Source organism: Hyalella azteca, unplaced genomic scaffold, assembly GCF_000764305.2.
Source record: "Hyalella azteca isolate HAZT.00-mixed unplaced genomic scaffold, Hazt_2.0.2 contig4943, whole genome shotgun sequence".
Lineage (NCBI taxonomy): Eukaryota > Metazoa > Arthropoda > Malacostraca > Amphipoda > Hyalellidae > Hyalella > Hyalella azteca.
In genome coordinates, this window is record NW_025935151.1 from 392,334 (window position 1) to 406,151 (window position 13,818).

Genomic DNA, 13,818 nt, shown 5'->3' on the forward strand with positions numbered 1-13,818 from the left:
CTCGTGCCCTCGGCAGATGGCGCATTAGCGTGTGCGTGGCCAGAGTGAAGAGTTCTCATTTCGAGTCTCATTTCAACCTACACTGAGAAGCTCATCTAAATCGAGGCAATGCGTCTCATGGAACACGGCCTAGACGACCGCCATTACCGCCGACAACAGACCAAGAGGCTGCTTTAAAATCCATAAATATCCTCAAAAAATGTATGCTGATGCAAGTCTTGAGTTATTTTTCCTTGGGATAATTATACAAACAGCAAGCGTTAATTAGTTAAGTCATTATAACTTTCACATCAAGATAAAGGCAATATTAAAAGTGCAAAACAAGCAATTAAAACTTCCTAATTATTGAACGTAATTTCTGGCCAAGCATGTCATGATTACTTCATATAAAAAAAAGTTGATAATAATTAATACCCGTACCATTTCAGTTTCTCTATGCACTTCATTTTACTTATCAATAAATTTTTAATTTGTATTTTTATCAATCACAATCATCCAACTGGAAATAAAAGACTGCTATACGAGCTGCCCAAATTTCATTTTTTACTTAAAATCGGAAAACATTAGTACCAATTTCCTTACGTGCGTTTAAATTTAAGCATTGGAACAAATCTGAAAGTTCCAACCCTGGCGTCCGTTGCGAAAGAAAAAAACAAATCCATTGCATTACTCGAGTCCCGGAAAGGTTCATTACGAAGCGCATTCATAAATATTAAAATCATTCATTCCTTGAGCGCAACTTTGCGACAAACAATTTAAACTTGGCCCCTAAAAACCTTTGATTAATAATACGTTTCAAGTAAAGTTTGCATGGTCGCCTATTAATCAACAAACTTAGTGAACAAGTTGCTAATCAACGGAAGATATTCATCAGTCCGCTGTGCAGCTCCAAAAAATATGGCCTGCCAGAGACCTGCAGAACTTCATCGCAACCTGCATGCATAATGATTCGTTAACAATAGGTTTATTCAGACACTGTAGAACGCGTTGAGTCCGTTCTGTTCAACCGCGCAATTCGAAAGCTCTGGCATGGATTTTTAGAGACGTCTAATGTAGTTAGCAGTCAGTAGTCGATAATCGGTTTAAGATTTTTTAGCAGAGAGTGTAAGTCCCGTGACGTTGCCGAAGTAAACTCATTAATTATCCTCCAGCTTCGTGTATGGTATCCAGCAGTAACTAGGAATGGCTCACGATTAAACAAAAACGAATTTCCTCATAAAAAATTAAACGTATTTAAATATTCCGAATAAATTTCAGTTCATGCACATTGATTTTCAGAACTAACTAAACATTACTAGATAAATTTAGTTGAAAGAGTTTTGCGTGGAAGTCAACGCTGTTCATTAAGCGGAATAGCAAACTTCTGCGGAGAAAAAATGCAGCCAAATCAAAACAATGAACGTATCATCCATCCACCGCCTTCGTCTTACATGTAAATTAATTCATTCCTCCCTCGAAAATCATTAGAACATTTTTAAATGTTCTTCAAATGCATTCTTACTTACATTTCATTCACTCATCGCGTAGCAGACAAGGACTTATGCTCGGTGTAATCCCTCAAAATCCCTCAAAACCGCGCATTCAATAAGAGCGCACATTCATTGCGCTTAGTTAATTTACTGAGAATGCAATATGAGCGCACATTCATTGCGCTCAGTTAATTCACTGCCCATATAATCAGAGCACACATTCATTGCACTCAGTTAATTCACTGCCCATATAATCAGAGCACACATTCATTGCACTCAGTTAATTCACTGCGCATACAATAAGTGCACACATTCATTGCGCTCAGTTTAATTCACTGCCCATATAATCAGAGCACACATTCATTGCACTCAGTTAATTTGCTGCGCGTACAATATGAGCATACATTCATTGCGCTCAGTTAATTTGCTGCGCGTACAATAAGAGCACACATTCATGGCGCTCACTTAATTCACTGCACCTTCAATTAAATCTTACATTCGTTACGTGAGCTTGATGCATTCATGTCTTCAGGGCGCCATGTCGATGCTTTTCAATTCCTGCGCTGTCGTTCCGCGATATCAAAACCAGATTAAGGGGTGACATTCAAATGTAAACACGACACTGAATCTGAATTTGTAGGCCGGAGCGACAAGCGGACACTTCGTCAGGCAAGCCACGTGTACGGTCTCGGCAACGCCTGGTGACAGGGGTAGTCTGGCTTAATTGTTCCTATTGTAAATTATTCGAAATTACAAATTTTCATAAACTTGGGATTTGGGATATTTACGCATGAGGTTCCCCTAAATGCTAATTGTTTTGAACTTGCATTAAATTTATTCGTGTCACGCACCCTTTATACAGCTATACTGTATATCTAATAAGAAAACTTAATGTAATCAAATAGTCTTATTTCAGGTAAATAATTGAGTCTGCTGCACTTTCAAAAGGTTTTCGCCGAGGAAACATATATAAGGTTAATGCAGCTTAGGAACAATACAGGACAACACAAAAACATAATTATTTGTACAAATCACGACCTGGTCTCGTAGCTATAACTAAATTTCCAAGTGATTGAGAGGTAGCTTGGATAATGCGCCTGGTACGGAGCATCTTACACTCAAGTAAGCTGCCTAGTGCGAGTCTAAAAGTGTTTATTATTAGCACAAGGAGAACCCGTTACATATTTATTATCTTAGCGTTCTTCTTGATCTTCTGTTCTTGATTCCTCACGCTTTGTACGTAATTGAATATTATTCTGAAACTCCGTTTTGTTCCTACTTGATATTAAATTATAGAGTTTCCTGAAAGAATTTTAACTCTGTAATAGTTACTGATCACTCTATACAGTTCTCTCTATACCAGACCACTCTATACCAGACCACTCTATACCAGACCCCTCTATACCAGACCACTCTATACCAGACCACTCTATACCAGACCACTCTATACCAGACCACTCTATACCAGACCACTCTATACCAGACCACACTATACTCCGAAACTATTTGTAAATACTTGATTCTGAATCCATTAGGCCTATATATCAACCAATAGAGTCCAAACATGTTTGTATTCACTCAGCTCTGAATTACCCTGATTCCAATTGCCATCTGAGCCAATATTGCAGAGTAAATTCTGTGCCCTTCTTCATCGCATCAAAAATATTTCCAAAAATTCAAAATCAAATTTATTTGTCATTTAAATAATTTCCACACTTTAGAATCGAACAGAGATCTCTATTCAATCAGTAAAGATGATCTCAAGGCTGCTTTCATTGCATTTTTTTTCTCTGTGCCGTTCAACTTCCATTTAGAACTTCTCGTTTCCTTTCATGGAAAGCCCCCGAGCTTTTTCATTTCAATAATTTTTTTTTTCAACCAAATCAATAAAACCAAATCCTATTTTTTTCAATAAAACCAAATCCTATTCAAAGCATATCTCCGATCTTGATTCAAAACCTGCTTTTAAATTTAGTCAGGATCTTTTCGCCGTTCACTCATCTCGATCAGTCGGGATGACATCATTCATATATACTTCTCTTGATTATTATCTTAATTTGCGAATTTTTTCCTTGACTCCTTCCATCAATTGGAGAATTTCCTTGTATTTAGAACTTTTCATTCAATATTTCGAACTCAATATTCAATATTTCAAATTAGTAATCACTTTACATTTTTCAATTTTGCCACTTAAGCTTTATTTTGAACTTTCCTCACCATTTAAAACTCATTTTCCTTCAGATTTAAGCTATTTCCTCTCGCTCTCGTCGACCAACTAGGAGAGCAACTGGAGGCTGCAGCTAATCGGATCACAAGGCAATCCTGTTTGTCGGCAGCGCTAATAGCCAACTGCTTAACACTCCATGTATAAACTACCAGGGGCATCGCGGTGAGCCTCAGACGCATCACGCTGACATGATTTCATCGTTATACCTTTAACGTGATTCCATCGTTAGCTTATAACGCGATTTTAAGACGAGCGTGACCGTCTAGCTCGCGGCTCCCAGCCAATTTCAGTGTTTTTTTTCCGCCGCTTATCGTTATTTTCAATTTTTACGGGGTTCCTAAAAACCGGAAGGATTTTGGGATTTAAAATCCGTTGACGGAGTAACTGCTGCAAAACCGTCAGTAGAATTCAATGTGAGGACGAATTCAGATTTTCGTTGGATACTACTTTTTTACTTGCATACTGTAGAATAGAATTGATGGAAATGGTTGAATGAAACTCATCCTCATCCACAAATTTTATTATAAATAAATTCTACCATTATATTTAATTTCCATTTTTATTAATTACACTTCAAAGAAAATTAACTCACATTCTGCATCAAAGTAAGTTAATCGAATGCTTTTATTCGTTGATTAAAATCAGTGAAATGTACAGTAAAATAAGTTTGATTTAAATAAAATAAGTTTGTAAGTAAGATAAGTTTGATAAGTTTGATAAGATTGACATATTTTAACATTTGAAATAGTTTATTTCTATATTGTAAAAACTTACAAAATTGAATGACTCGTTCGTTTGATTTCTAATCGTGTTTTATTCAATCAAACATAACTATTTTGTGAAAGAAATGAAGAAAAATCGACTATAAATTTCGCGAGTAGCTCATAAATTCCGTGTAAATAGTACCATGACACAAATAACTAACCAAGGATCAATACATGCATATACGAATGAATTTCACGCATAATACGTTATTTATATCGTGAAATTCGTCTATGAACATTTAAGTCTCATATATCCGTAAATTTTTTATCATAATTGCCTTCCCAAGCTCAACTGACTCGGAAATTTTTTTTTATTTAAATGACTTTGCACGGCTTGTACAGAGCCTAAACCAATCTAAAAACGCTTTGAACAACAGGAGACTCATTCGAATTATTCTTTTTATTATATATATTGTAGCAAGCAATGCCTGTGACAAACTTTATTTATGTTGAAACGCCTACTAATGCAGCTATTTATGAGAACAATTTCAACCAAATTTGGAAATAGTTGATTTAAATACCACTGCGTTACAATGGATAGGAGTACGAACTGTTAACAATGAATGGCTCCTAAAGATTATAATCAAGTCAATAGTATATTCTCAGGGCAAAATGTAATTAAGGATTGGATTCTCTCCCCAACACCCACGGTCAAATGAGGCAATTAGAGCAGAATAAATCGCTAATAAGTTTTGTTAATAATACAAGTGAATTGTGATCTTTATCTATGATACTTGTTTCTCATTAATTGCCAATAACAATTATTTGTTCATTCAATGCCTAGCGTACACAAACTACGATTTCAATATTACAACACCTCTCCCAAAATTAGGCCAGGCTAGAAGCAGAAAAAATTCAACACAACATTAAATTATAGGCTTGACGCACTCATTCGTAAAAATAAAATACGGACACTTGTGTTTTCTTTCTGTGTGCACGAAGGAACACTATACAAATTCTCTGAAATTTGCGCACGAGATCAAACCCCGACAAGAAAACTATTACCGCCGAAGATAAACAGCTTCCAGCGTCAGCAAACAATGCCTCGAAGGATCCAACAATTGCCGCTCTTGCTAAGTAAATACGTTAGAGGCACTAACAAAACTTTGCACGATCCTTTAGCCTCTCTTCATCGGGATCAAACACAGACGTTGCAGGCAGCCGGCCTGGCGGTTGATGCGGATGAAGCTCCGGGCGGTGAAAGCAGCGGTATATTCCGGAAATGTGCAAAACCTTCGCATGGCCAACATCGATTTGTAATAATGTAATATCGATAAAATATTATGGCATGCGTTGATTAAGCAAGATTTGCAGTTTGAATTTCGCGATTAATGGCATATTATCATCCCAGATATGAATAATTTTTAAAATCCAAGATTTGAACAGGGATTAACATTCTGAAAAAAAATATTATCAATTATAGAGGCTGAATGAACTATATACGGCTTTAGCGTATTGATAAGCCTTAGCTTATTTTACCGATAATGTGCTGCTAACTAAATTATTGTTTGCTAAACAATATTGATAAATTATTTTAAAGCGTATTGCCATTCAACACTAACATCTATTTATTTACCTAAAAATTACTCACGCTTTATTCGAAGCAGGATTTTAACTACTAGGAATTATTCAGCAAACTTCACTGTAAGTGTGACAAGAACGTAAAAGTGAAGGTTTTCTGCAGAAAGTAATGCCACCTCTCAAGCCCTATTTCTAAAACCGTTCGAGTTTTTCTCGCCTCTAGACCCATTAGAGACACATAAGTCAGAGCTAAGAAGAGAGCTCAGCACGGAGGGAAAAAACGTTCCCATGAACGTCTTGGTGAATCTGTAGGCAGCGCTCGTGGCATGAGTCGCTCACAGGTTGTCGGCTGCGTAGACCCGATCAATATGGATGTGGTTCCATACTAAATTACGTTATTATTGGCAACAAAATCGTAATTTTTACAAGTGCAATGAGATGAATATAATGACAAAATAACTCATAACTAAATGTGATGATAATTTAACTTGTGTTGAAAATGTAACGCAATGCGAATCCGAGTCGCAATAATAAAGTAATAAATATGTTAACGATATAACTTGATTGAGTTTGAAACAAATCACCCGATTTTGATGTTGATTACTGAAATAAAATAAAATGGATTCGAAGTTTATCCTGTCTGATTAATACGTTAAACGTTTCGGTGTCACCTGTTAATACGTTTCGGTGACAAAATATGCATTGTGTGTATAAAACCCATAGCGTATATTCAGGCCTCAAAATATACTAGAATTTCTAGCTTCAAGTCTGAATTCAAAATATAATCAAAACTCCCGTCGTCAGTAAAGTCAGATTAGCATCACTGCCTGCAAGGGAAGGACCTTGATATTGTGCCATATCAAACTATGAATTTCTGGTGACAAGTTTGGACTTAGCTTGACATTTGCTACCAACATGTTACTGAAATTGGACAACTTATGACAGCCGCTGGTACTCGCTGGTTCCAAACTAAATCACTGAAATTACGCTGGTTCCAAACTAAATCACTGAAGCATGCCTCTGATAACAAAATAATAATTCATTATATGAAACTAAACATAATCCGACTAATACTACACTGCATGAAGAAACCTAAGATAATTTAATTTAATAATCGCTACACAAGTAAGTGCACGACCAAAACGAAGGGGCTGTGAAACTCAACTTACGAATTGAAATTTAAATGTTCACTTATTAAATCGTTATTCTCCTGGTTCCCAAGAAGAAATGAGTAAATATCGACTACCTGTAGAAGTAAAATTGTTGCACATGATAAAATAAAAAGAGACAGAATCCAGGACTGAAAAAGCAGAATTAAAAATGTCAAATTTTCACTGAAAATTTGTCCCTGAATAGGGGCCTCGATATTACCATGTTGAAAGTCGCAGGTTTATTGGAGATAGTAGGTGCATGACAAGTTAACTCATATTTTACCCTAAATGAGGGAGGAGAATTTGTATTATAGAAAATAATTTATTTTAGGACAGCACAAAATAAAATAATCACTACGGGGCAATTTTGTACAGTAATCCCATAAAAAATTAGTAATCCTAAAGTCAATTTTAAAATTTTCGTTTGGTCTAAAGACCCTTACAAGTGACGTAGCACAGCCCACGGCCACTCTTAATCGTCTCTTCCCAAGTTACACTATAAGAAAAGGTCGCAACCGCGTCGAACCCTATACACAGATACCGATGTCAATCACAACTTTGTAGTTATAATGACTCGATCATTCATAAAACTTGAGTAGCTCTGAAAATTGTAGAAAAATTATATTCAAAAAAATTGTTTGCGAAGCCACTGAGGAATGACTCGGAAAAATCTATGGTAAACCGGTGAAGATATTATTGAACTATGAAATTACCATATAGACGGCGACCGAAGAATGAGCAGACCAAGGGATGAACGGTGGAAAAGGACAAAGTTATGTCCTGTGGAATGAGACCAAATAATAGTCGATGGAAAGGAAGAAAGAAAATAAATAAATGGGAAGTAACGCATGTAAAACTCAATCACAGCGACAGTTCCAGTTTGAAAAGTTTAGAAAACGGCATAAAATAATTAACAATTTATAAATTAGTAGCAATGTACACTCATGTTTGCTTATTCGTAAAAAATTAAGTCATTTTTTCACAATGGAGCCAAATTTAACAGGTAGAAATTAAATACCCTTCAAAATGCATAAATTTTCATTCGGGGAAAAGAGAAATTCGAATATGTATTATTATTTAGATCACTCATAAACACTTATTTCAAACACACGACATCGTTTTCACCATGAATATGTACTTATTCACAAAAACTGCAAGAATTTTCTTCAAACCACACACGAAAAAAACCCTGAACCAATTTGAACTTTACGTCAACAAGAATTTCCCGGAATTCCGTTCACAACCGAAGCGCGCAAGTTCTTGGCTTGTGGGAAAAAACAACAACGCTTGGCATGTCGACGACGAGAAGCAGATTGTTCTAGGGAAACCTAACGGAGTTAGCGAAGCCTCTTCCTCCTCTCAAGGCAGCTGAGTGTGAAGTATTTTTGCCATAGATCATCGGTTTTGCGCGGGAGCATTCCTCATGGTCAGCGGTTCCGACCCTAAGTCCCTCGCAGGAATGAGGAAGAATGAGGGCACTCACGAAGAGGTGTCGATGTCTGAGAAACGGTTATTGCTGAACGGGATGTGTACATCGAGAAACATACTGAAAATAAAGAGAAAATTAGCGAATGAGAATTTTTCAACGCCGATTTTACTCATTTCGATGTCATCGAGGAATTAAAATCCTTTGACTGCTGTTATTATTTGAGAGATATTAGCTATAATAGATTCATGAACGCAAATTTAAAATAATTTGTGATAGTGAAAAACAAATACGCCTATGTTAATAAACACATATAAATCTTTGATTCCCAAAAATATATCCCTTACAGGAAAGCCTCGAACGAACTGTGACACGGAGGCTTGTGTACTAGTATGTGAATATGTGTGTGAATGTTTAGCATTCAATCTCATAATGAATAATCTCTAATACATTTTTATAATGTTTGCCCGCTTACGTAAAATCGCGCAATTTCCGCATTGGCTTTCCTTTTCCTCGTCTCATATTCTAATCGTATAGAACCCATAAACTATATGAAACAATAATTGTTCAATCAACATCTAAAGCGAATCAAGAGAATTATTTTTCATATATTAGTATTAGAAATATCCGCGCCATTGACTTTAATTGCAGTCCCTTGCATCCCATGAACGCTAAGAGTCTTGACACTACAACCGCAGATTCGGATACTTTCTTCGCTTGGATGCCAAAAGCTCATCCGTTGACAGGGAGCCGCAGGACCTACCGGCGTGGGAGAACCTCGGCCATAGGAAACTTGAGGTGTCAAAAAAGGGTATCCTGCGCGCGCTTTCTTCTGGTGTAAACTCCGCATGATTGGGTTACTGCACGACGTTCTCTGGGCCACAAAACACTCCACTCAAATTCCCACTGAGAAAATTTTTCGTTGAAAAAGTACGCATGAAAACAGGAATTTCCGTCTCCGAGAGCGCTAAGAAATTGTCAAATAAAATACATAAGACATACAAATCCTCTCTTGCAAAGAGATTTGTAAGTAACAGTATGATATGTTTCAGTTATGTGAAACTAGGAAGTTTACGTGAATAAATTTCTGAATGACATGAGTGAAAACTTCTAAATTTTAAAAATAAAAATAAATGCTGCTCGAAATCACACAAACAATGTTTTTCTTCAAAACTTCATTTAATTTATATGAATAGTCCAAAATAAAAAAGTGAAATGGAATTAAAATTTCAACCTCCTGCGCATTCTTCTTAGTTTTATTCCACTTCTTGAATTATTGAGCGCTAGTTTTATCAAGTACATTTTTTATCATTTATCAAGTACGAACAATATTGGCTTTGGTCAGAAATCGCTGTTGCTGAACCATAGCTGCTTTATTCGTAAACTAATAATGCGAACAAGTTAACGTACTTGTGCATCAATTCTAGTTAATAATTGCACAGACGTATTCTGAACCTATTAGGAACCTGTAATTCGAAACCAATATTTGGGAAACTTATCCCAAGTTTCTATCATTTAGCAGAGAATTGGCTTCCTTTGCAAAACGTAGTTTCAGCATGGCGTGCGTCAGCCTTAATTGTCATAATAGGACTCGCGTAATTTCACACTCATTTCCCAGAACCCGGGGAGAAAATTCGTTCCACGTTTCGAGGATGTTTGAAATAATATTGACTACGTTAACCCGATTATTTCTTAAATAACATTAAGAATTACAATTCTAAAAACAAGGCGTAATTAGAATGCAAAGTCTGACTTGTTCCCTTACCTCAGCTTGTCTTTCATGCTCGAGCATTTCAAAGAAACGGCGATAAAATTGAGGCGGGTGCATGTGGCTGGGAATTTTCACAAAGACTTTCCGGTAGCGAGTAAAACGCTAAGCGTTTCCGAACCGCTTTAGAAGGTCGGAGGACTTTATGGCCTATTCTTTATCAACGCTGGAATAAACAATTTATGCATCACCATCTTTTAGCAAGAAAGAGTGGATGGAGCCGTAAACCGCTCAGCACGTTAAACGGAGGGCCTCAGCAATATCGCTTCAGAAAGAACCACTATAAAGCCACGAAAGTAATTAGTTAAACTGCCTCAAAGTTTCTCAGGTGCGATAAGTTCTCCTTAGCAACTTGCTGAGCTGCAAAGCGTTACCTACCAGACTGAAGGCAACTTTTGCCGCCGTTTATCTACAAAACTTCGAACCACAGACGTTTTTCTGGTGAGGAAGTTTGGTTCAGGTAATGCTGGGGCTTCGTGATTACGGAATAATGTGGCGTCTTTACGATGCTTTACTGGCGAGATTACGAGGGAGTCCGGCGCCATCACTTCTCATTCATGCACGGAAAACTATTGGCGAGGTTTGTCACCTGAACAATCTTGCTCACGTATTTTGTAATCGCATTTAGACGTGAATAACGGTTTTATCTTAGCATCTTAGAACCATAATGGCAAATATAATTGATTTGAAAATTTTGGAGTGATAATAGAGACATTAGTTTTTTCAATATTGTGATGTAATGGAGTGGATGAATTAATTAAATGGTTTAGTTCTGTCACGAAAGCGTAAATTTCTACGACAATGAATGCCTTTCGCAAAACAAAAATAACTTTCGAATATAGATTTACGAATACTTAACGCCTCTTAGTGAAATTGGCCTAACCACAAATGTTTGTATATTTTCGAGTAACGTATTTATTTGTCCGGGATTTTCGAAAGTCATCCCAAAGTTGGGTTGAGTTTCGAGTTCATCCTTAGCTCTAGTAATTCCAGAGCAGATCGTAGGGCTTTGTTTGGTCCATTGTTAACGGAGGCTTCTAATCACCCTCCCGGGGGAAATTTTGCGCAAAGTAGCCGTTGGTGTCGAGCGCAGGCGCAGTTTATGGCAGCCGAGCGGCAGCCCCGAGAGTCTTGAACACGAGCATCTCTGCAGCGGCTGAAATTTCGAATGACTATGGCCTAGCAAATGAATTTCGCTCCTAAAACCACCCAATGAAGTCAGATTAGACCGCCGGGCAGCTGGTGCGCGGAGTGTGATAAGACTTTGTACAAGACACAATATCGCGGTTCAATTTATTTCAGTTGGTTGTTTGTCGCGATCGGCGCTGGAAATCCGTAAGGAAACGTTGTTGGCAGTCACAGGGTCTTGGCGTGATTCAGTAATCCACATTTAAGTATTTTTGGGAAATAAAGTGAATTTTAGTGGTTTGCGTAAATCTTTTGGAATAAATGGAAGATTGGAACGCGAAAAAGAGTGAAACGAATTCTTAGGGACATTGAAGCAGTTTACAAAAACAAGTTACGTTTAGAGTTGAATATGCTCAGTATTAGAAAAAATGAAATGTACAGTCATGAACTTCTCTTTAAAAAGAATCATCGTTGAAACTCCTTAGGGCGAGCATGAAATTTTTAATTTAGAGAAAAAAATTGCAAAACCTCACCATTTTGGAAATTACTGTGAGCAATGATCGCGAGAAACTACGGAAAAACTATTTTAGATGCAAGTAATACTTATAGGATGCTCCCTAAAATTAAATGAATCATAGTAGATCTAGATGAACAAATCTAATAGAGAGTAATGGAGAAAACAATAGATAATATTATCAATTACATTCCCTAGTTATATAATATCTATAGAACCTCTGATAATAGTCGGAGGTTCTGAAACAAACACAAACGTGATAGATTCTACAGAAAAATAATAATAAATGAAGTTTTTGAAAGGAACTCGACGACAAATCTTTGTCCATGTTTTCACTCCACATTGCCGGGGTTGACGACACAACTAATGCAGTTACGCAAGTTAACTCATGAATAGCGAAGTAATGAAGGCGCGGAATACCGACTCTCCAAGGAGACCTTGCTTGGTGTCGGCTCCCAACGCCGCCAGGACGACTGATTGGAACTTCGGTCGTCGGCGCTGGTGAGGGAATTCGCGCCAATGCGAACGAGGGGAGATTGCGCTGAACGGTGATTTTTTCTGCAGCTACGCGAGGGGTGATTAATAATTTCGAATTTTATGTACTGAAACGGGGATCTTTTCCGCAACTACTCGAGCAGTGATTTATTTTGTCGTAAAATTTCTGTATTGAACCGACGAACCTTTTCTGCAGATACTAGAACGGTGATTCATGTTGTTGCAAATGAACTGGCCAAACTTAGTATGGAGCGAATACTTTCATTACTCAATATGTGTTACTCAGTTTCAAGGTATATATGTCTTGGTTAAACATAGAAAACCTACGATTCATTTAACGTGAAATTTCACAAAGTTCATGCTAGCCTCATTTTCGTCAGTAACAAAGCCGATTAATTTTTATCTTTTTCTCTCTTAGACTTCTAGTTAATTTTTATATCTGTATAAATCTTATCTATTACTGAAATTCTATCTTAATTACCTTGTCAAATGACAAAATAGAAAACATGAGTCGAATGTCATTTAAAATTAATCAATCATCACAACCCCCCAAACTTTTTGAAGAAGCTTCCGAAAGGTCATAAATATTATTCAGTCAAATGATTGTATTTGGACTAACTCGCCCGTTCGATAAATCAAGTTCTGAGCCATCTTTGGTCCGTGCAACTTCTTGACGAGTGCGACAAGCGCCATAATCCAATGATGGAGCGGCTCCAATCGAGGACTTCAGCTGGCCAAACTTCCTTAATATCCAAAGTTAAGTTTCAATCACACTGACGACACATCGGCCACCACACCACTGACGTCTGTTGGCCGCTTGTTGAAATACGACACGGAAATACACCAGCAGCCTCGGTTATCAGCGAACTTTGTCATTCATAGAACAGGCGGAAAGAAGGGAATTATGGTCGAGTGAGGGAGGATGAGCGCGTAGTTCGTTATAAATTCATTACTTATTCAGTCTCCTAATCCTGAGCTTCAGTAATAGATAGATCGACTTTGTGAATGTTACTGTACATGCTGCCTTTATGTGAAAGTCTTCAGCTTAGAACTGTATAACGGTGAAATTTTGTTTTCAACTTCTAACTTCAACACGATTATTTGCAATAATATAAATAAAAATAATAGTAAATCACGATTAGGGAACTTAGGAAGATTTGTTCCAACATTCGTGCTTCCGAAAACTGAGCTGCGTTTTTTTATATCTGGACGTTTGTTACAAGAATTTAAATGCAACTTCAAGAAAGAAGGTTTTCACGGTCTCAAGAATTTTGAAAGGTTTTGTGTTGGGATGGAGATCCTCTGAAGTCACGTTGGACTGTACGCCGCGAGTGTATAAGGAGAAAAACAAAGAC